Genomic DNA, 7,153 nt, shown 5'->3' with positions numbered 1-7,153 from the left:
AATTTGTCTTTGGTACTTAGGTACACTAAAGATAAAACGCAACCTGTAAGGCTGTAAGTGTACCGTAAATGTACTAATTAAATTTTGTATTTCTTGTTCAATTTTTTTTAATTTTTTTTTTTTTTTTTAAATATGTATTAAATCATAATAATTTAAAAAAAAAATAAAAAAAAAAATAATAATTTATATTTTTTTTTTTTTTTTAATGCCAAGATCTAAGGTTAGGAAATATATGACATTATAAAGTATTCATATAACTTATTGTAATAATGTTTTTTTTTAAATCTTGCGATTTTGGGTTAAATTGTGTGAATTTAAAAATCTCCTGCTTTTTGACAAAATCTCCTGCTTTTTCAACACACACCTCCTGCTTTCTCTTGTCTAAAGGTTGACAGGTCTGCATATATCAGTAGTTTTATTGACTCCAAAAAGATTTTTGATGGTAAAACCACCAATATGTTTTTTTAATTAAAAGCAGGTCCTGCTAAGAAAAAAATATGGCCTTCTGAAAATAGGACAAAACGGAATGAAGGAAGGTTTTAGAATGGTGTGTGAAAAATTGGGGCCTCAGATTTATTTCAGAGCATTATGGAATTAAAGTACAGTAGAAAAACAAGATAAATAGCAGATCAGATAAACCAACATGCTCGACTCATATGTCTGACATTGTTTCTATTTTCTATTTTATGTGATAGGTCTAGCAAATGGAGTGTGTTTTGCTTACCGCAGACTGCTATTTCAAGCCCTGCACTGCCTTGTTCTTCTGATTGAGATAAGGCAGCTTACCATGTTAAATTACTATTACTTACTATGTTTAATATCAGTTCTAAACAACTAATGTATATTTTGTCTCTTAAATATGTATATTCATGTCACTTTTATGTACTGTGTACATGTTTATGATGGGATTAAAATACTGAAATGTTCATTTCTTTTTTTCTTTTTTCTTTTGTTTTTTTAGGTTGGGATTAGAGTTAAGAATAATAGTTATTAAACTGAAGTCTAAAATAAAAACGATTTTGGGTTATTAGTTTTGTAAATATTTGCTGTTGTAATCAGTATTTTGATTTTAAAAAGATAAAATAGAAGTTAATTTAGCAGTCACATAATTTTTTTTTAATGAATAATGGATTAAGATGGAGAATGCATTTTGATTTTTAGATTTATAAAAAATAACGGACTTGCCCCTATGGGGCTCTTGAATTATTTTTCACGAATCTACACCTTTTACATTCCCCTCAGCAGACCATTGGGTTTTATCCTGTCCTAACAAGTGCCTCACGACTGGTGTATCAAAGGCTGTGGTATGTCCTATTTGTTTATGTGAAAGTGCATATAAAAGATGCCTTGTTGCTAATGGGGAAAAATGTAGCGGGTTTTAAGGCGTGATCAATGTGACTCGGTTGAGTGCTCACTTGAGGTGCTTGCATTGTAGGATCAAACCACATCTGTGGATCCATTCAATTAATTGGGGTTTTTCTCGTTCCAACCAGTGTACCACAACATTGTATATGCAGGGTGGGACGTAGCCCAGTGGTAAAGCACTCGCTTGATGCTCAGTCGGTCTGTGATCGATCCCCGTCAGTGGGCCCATTGGGCTATTTCTCACTCCAGCCAATGCACCACGACTGGTACACCAAAGGCCATGATATGTGCTATCCTGTCTGTGGGATGGTGCATATAAAAGATCCCTTGCTGCTAATCGAAAAGAGTAGCCCATGAAATGGCGACAGCGGGTTTTCTCACAATATATGTGTGGTCCTTAACCATATGTCTGATGCCATATAACTGTTAATAAAATGTGTTGAGTGCGTCGTTAAAAAAACCCATTTCTTTCCTTCATTGTATATGCTTTTCTGTCTGTGGGAAAGTGCATATAAAATATCATTTGCTGCTAATGAAAAAATGTAGCAGGTTTCCTCTGATTACCAAATGTTTGACATCCAATAGTCGATGATTAATGTGCTCTAGGGGTGGGATTTAACTCATTGGATTGAGTGCTCACCGGAAGTGCTTACATCGCAGGATCAAACCACATCGGTGCATTCATTCAGTTAATTGGGTATTTTCTCATTCCTACCAGTGCGTCACAACTGGGCAAAGGCTGTTGTATGTGCTTTCCTGTCTGTAGTGAAGTGCATATAAAAAAAATCCCTTGCTATTAATGGAAAAATTGTAGTGGGTTTGATATCCAATAGCCAATGATTAGTTAAACAAAATATTTTTTTGATTGATTGAAAATATGCCTTATTGTAGAAAGAACAAAAGAATCTGTCACAAGTTTGTGAACTTACTTCATCCACAATATATGTGGCAACTAGAATGATGAAACGGGCTACAGTGAATATGTTCAATTTACAAAAGCTATTTAAAGGTACAAATATTGATATATACTTATTAAACATATAGTTATTTAAAAAACCTCTGGATTATTACAAGAAAAAAAAAATAGCCCTCCCCGGCGGGGAATTGAACCCCGGTCTCCCGCGTGACAGGCGGGGATACTGACCACTATACTACCGAGGACTTGATTGAAATCGTCTTATTTAGACTATATAAGGCGACTATCGGCCTACACAGCTACGTGTCTGGAATATTTTCTGTTTGGTGTCGCGTTGGCTGACGTCACTTGATTGATCACGTGACAAACAGGTAGTTTTTCACAATGTTGAACGAGTGGGACAGTGCCAACAATTTTGGATACTGACAGTCTACTAGCTTCATTAGAAGATTAACAACGGTATATTGCTGGGTAAGTGAATATAGATTAGTTCAGATACTGCAGCCTTGTAAACATAAATGTGTATGTACATACGAACACGCTTGTAAATGAACAATGGAGAGTTCTAAAAAAAACCAAGTTGCAGACGCGGTCAAGGTGGCAAATCGCTGACCACTGCTAAGTGTCAAAATTAAATATAAACACACCGTGTGACGGTCCATCCGCATCAACTCACAGGCCAACTGTGGGTATAATATCCGCCCGGTCCCCTCCATTATTATTTTTAGTTAGGGTTGAGGGTTAGGGTTGGGGTTAGGACTAGGGTTGGGGTTAGGGTTGGAGTTAGGGTTAGGGGAAGGGGGGACCGGGCGGATATTTTTCCGTGGGGGGATCATCATCACAGGATGTGTAACAAAATGTTATGGGGGAGGGGTATTTGTCAAGTGTTACTTAATGTTTTAGAAAGAAATTGTAACATTTTTTATATATATAGCAAAAAGTTCATTATAATGTAGAGCTAGTGCAACTGGTCACTGCTAATGCACATTGTTATTATGTTTTATATCTATATGATTATGAATATTGTTAGCCCGAGTACTCTGACTGTAAGAGAGCTAGACGGACATTTGGACATAAACACGCTCTCATTACAGTCAGAGACCAACCTATGTCTTTTTTTGGCAATTCCTGACTACCAAACGGTAGGCAACGAGTCCCGCTCTAATACCACAACAATCCTATGTTTGACGTCAAATACCTTTACATCAATCATTTTCGAGTTAAGTGATACAAAAAAATTCCACATATTAATCACTAATACACATACTACAGAAAGAAACCCGACAGCACCCACATTCAGCTATGCTTCGTGACACTCCGTCGCAACAATTACAAAGCTCGGCGATCTATTTCGAGACTGGGCGATTCCGCCTTGTGCAGCAGTTACAGGGGTCGTCTCATAAGAGGAGGCAGTATGTAGCACATACTTTTGCCGTATCCTGTCGATAACACCCCAAGTGTATCCTTCAAATTCAAAATGGAATCAATAATGTGTAATTGTTTTGGTTTAATGACGTAATGAAATCCAAATTCATCCAAAACGGCATTAGCCAACTCTTCCATGTTGTAACTTCACTTGATATGAGACGGCCCCTGTAACTGCTGCACAAGGCGGAATCGCCCAGTGCGCGATCACGTGGTCTACGTCTCGAAATAGATCGCCGAGCTTTGTAATTGTTGCGACGGAGTGTCACGAAGCGTAGCTGAATGTGGGTGCTCAGGCCTTTCCCCAGGATTTTTTTAAGGCGCTTACATATTTAGCATCATTATAACACAAAAACCAAGCCAAAAGAAGTGGGGTAGTGAGTTGAAAACAGTTAAGTGTTTGCCTTCAATCCATCAAATCATGTTGGGATTGTTTTTGTGTGTGTGTGGTTGTGGGGGGGGGGGGGGGGACTTTTTTTCTAAAAAACCCATCAATTCCCCACCCCCAACAACTTCATAATTTGCGTCATGTTGTTGTTGATTTCAGCGTCGTGTTAAATGCTTGTTGTGATTTCTGCTTGTAAAATACCTAAGCTAAGAATGCTGACTTCACAGTATATTCCATTTATATAAAAAAAACTACCAAAAAACCCCCCAAAACGTTAATAAAATAAAATTTTACTTTTTTTTAAAAATCCAGCTAACTTATTAAATGTCATCTCACAGTTTAACAAATATATATCTAGCATTATCTAACAAATATGATTATTGTAAACTAATTCAGTGTACGTTTAACGGCAATTTGTATAAATTGTACATTTCCCGCGATCGCGATCTCAGTGCGTGCTGTCGACCATAGGTACAAAATTAACAAAGACAAAGGAAATAACGAAACTGCAGTTAGGTATTCATTGATGCAAACAACTATTGTTTTCTACACATTTACATCAAGATTTACTCCTGTGTAATCGTATTGTTCATGTCCGCAACGATATCTCTTGACACGTGGGTGTCAGCTGACTCTGAAGCGTGACGTATATTACGCCGAGAGCTTTCCTCAGTTCAGCCAACGAACGTTCTTCCTAACGTTCGCGAACTACTTGATTGGTGTCCATCGTGTCCATTTGGTTTAATAACGTGAAGCGCACAAAACAGTGTAGCGAACGTTTTGTTTCCGCTCGGTCTGGCTGAACTCAGACCTTGGGATAGCCGACATGTCTTCGGCCCTGAACTGGCATGTGTATTCAAATTGACATGCATTGTCGGTTTGTTTTTATTACTCAAAGACTTTACAAAATTAAAATAGCAAGTTACATATCTTCCAGACATTGAATCGCCGTCACATTGCTGTCATACATGTCGAATGCATGCCGTTAAAATTAATAACCTTGATTATTAAAATTAGCAAACATCATAAGGCATACGCTGTATTCTGGATAACACTGTTTCTCGTTACCGGTCGCGAGATTGCTATTATGCTAATTGAATATTTGGTATTATTATGTTTGAGGTGTCGAATAGATTATGTAACCGTTTGTTCAAATCAGAAGATAGAAAATTTTAGCCACTTGCAAATTTTATTAGCCATTTTTTTGGTCGATCCGTGACCGTTTATTTTAGCAAATAACGGGGCAACGGGCAACTCATTTTACGTGCCCCTATCCACTAGGGTTCAGGCACGCCCACCCCGGATTCAGCCTCTGACTTCGCCAGTGACCGACTCCAGGGCGGGGTAGCAAATAACAACGTAGTTACGTTTCGATATGGTAAATATATACCAGGATTAATGGTGACATGTTTTACTCAAGAATTTCACCTTCAAAGATGTTTATTCAATTAATAGGTATTTTCTTTGATTTGTCTTGATGCGTAATTCCCAAGCATACAGACATTATTACAACAAGCAGTTATTTGGCGGATTAGTAGTAGCCGATCACCTGTACCACGTGACCAGCACAAGCCCGCCGACAATTAAAACGGTGCGATCAATGGACCTCAAAGTGAACATCTAAAGAAATGCAGAGATACCAAATGGAAGTGTGATAATGTGTGGTGAATGACGTTACGAATCACAGCTCCATTGTTTTGTATACATGTTACAAATTAAGCCGACACGGTCCTGCAGTTAAGGCGCTTACCAGACATGAAGGCGCTTACTTGGCTGGCTAAGGGAGCACGGGCCGTGTCGGCTTATCGCTCTAGGGAAACCCCTGGTGCTGTCGGGTTTCTTTCTGTAGTAAGTGTATTAGTGATTAATATGTGGATTTTTTTGTATCACTTAACTCGAAAATGATTGATGTAAAGGTATTTGACGTCAAACATAGGATTGTTGTGGTATTAGAGCGGACTCGTTGCCTACCGTTTGGTAGTCAGGAATTGCCAAAAAAAGACATAGGTTGGTCTCTGACTGTAATGAGAGCGTGTTTATGTCCAAATGTCCGTCTAGCTCGCTTACGGTCAGAGTACTCGGGCTAGAATATTGTCTGATGTCCATCTTGTTTAGGAGAGCACTTATAATATAATTTATATAGGCTCTGCCTGTTGTGCAATCCTATTGATTCTTTTTTTATCAATAAAATATCTCAAAACAAAACAAAACTGCTAATTTGTTCTTTGATGGGGCCTTCTCTAGCCCAAGTACTCTGATCATAAGAGAGCAAGACAGACATTTGGACAGTTATGATGCTCTTTATCAATAATTTTTAAGTTCCCTAATAAAAAACATTTCACATATTAATCACTAATACACACACAACAGGAAGAAACCTGTTACGGTTGACGACAGTCACTTTTCGCACCCTTGTTTTGGCTTTGTATACAATAAATATAGCATATCTAACCATAATTTCACTTGAAATCCATATTGTGTAAAAGTTACAATTTTTTAATCGCAAGCTTTTGTTCAAACACATTCAGGTGCATTAGTGATGTGCAAACAAAAAAAATTCTATTGCAATTTTGTATTTTTGCAATATTCTTGAAAAGGAAACGTCGTATACCCAGTTTACGGTTATTGTAAGGACATGCAAAGTGATGTCATTCAAATTCAAAATTAGCTATATTATGACAATGCTTCGCCATATTAAAATTATAAAAAATTAATGGTCTACTAACCTTGACCCTTGTCAAATTTCTATAACAAGCAGATACGGCTGTTTACAGGTTGGGTTTTTTTTTATATATAATTCTGGACAAAATATTAATTTTAAGTTTTAAAAGATGAATGAAATAAAAAGTACCTTTTGTCAGTTGTATCATATAAAAAAAAAAAATGGTTGGATATGTTTTATTTATTGTATACGAAGCCAAAACAAGGGTCCAAAAAGTGAGTGTTGTCGACCTTAGTATTTAACTGGGACATTATTGAAAGGGGGTGCTGACGGGTTCCTGTTATTTGTGTATTAGTGATTAATATGTAAAAAACATTTTATTATATGATCAAATCAT

General features: G+C 37.0%; 1 protein-coding gene and 1 non-coding gene across 5 annotated transcripts in view; one reads left to right on the top strand and one right to left on the bottom strand.

The window, feature by feature from the left end:
* Window positions 1-2,454: 2,454 nt before the first annotated feature.
* Window positions 2,455-2,526, bottom strand: Trnad-guc. The gene has a single exon. It is a non-coding gene; the product is annotated as a tRNA-Asp (tRNA).
* Window positions 2,527-2,661: 135 nt separating this feature from the next.
* LOC121371170 (signal-induced proliferation-associated 1-like protein 2) overlaps window positions 2,662-7,153 on the top strand; it is a 104,952-nt gene continuing 100,460 nt past the window's right edge. For all 4 annotated transcript variants that reach the window (XM_041496864.1, XM_041496863.1, XM_041496865.1 and 1 more), the window contains exon 1: window positions 2,662-2,752. The gene's annotated coding sequence lies outside the window, so the exon portion shown is untranslated. The remainder of the gene's footprint in view (window positions 2,753-7,153) is intronic.

The sequence above is a fragment of the Gigantopelta aegis genome, chromosome 4 (genome assembly GCF_016097555.1).
Source record: "Gigantopelta aegis isolate Gae_Host chromosome 4, Gae_host_genome, whole genome shotgun sequence".
NCBI lineage: Eukaryota > Metazoa > Mollusca > Gastropoda > Neomphalida > Peltospiridae > Gigantopelta > Gigantopelta aegis.
The sequence above is the reverse complement of the archived record's forward strand: the minus strand, read 5'-3'. Positions and strand labels throughout refer to the sequence as shown.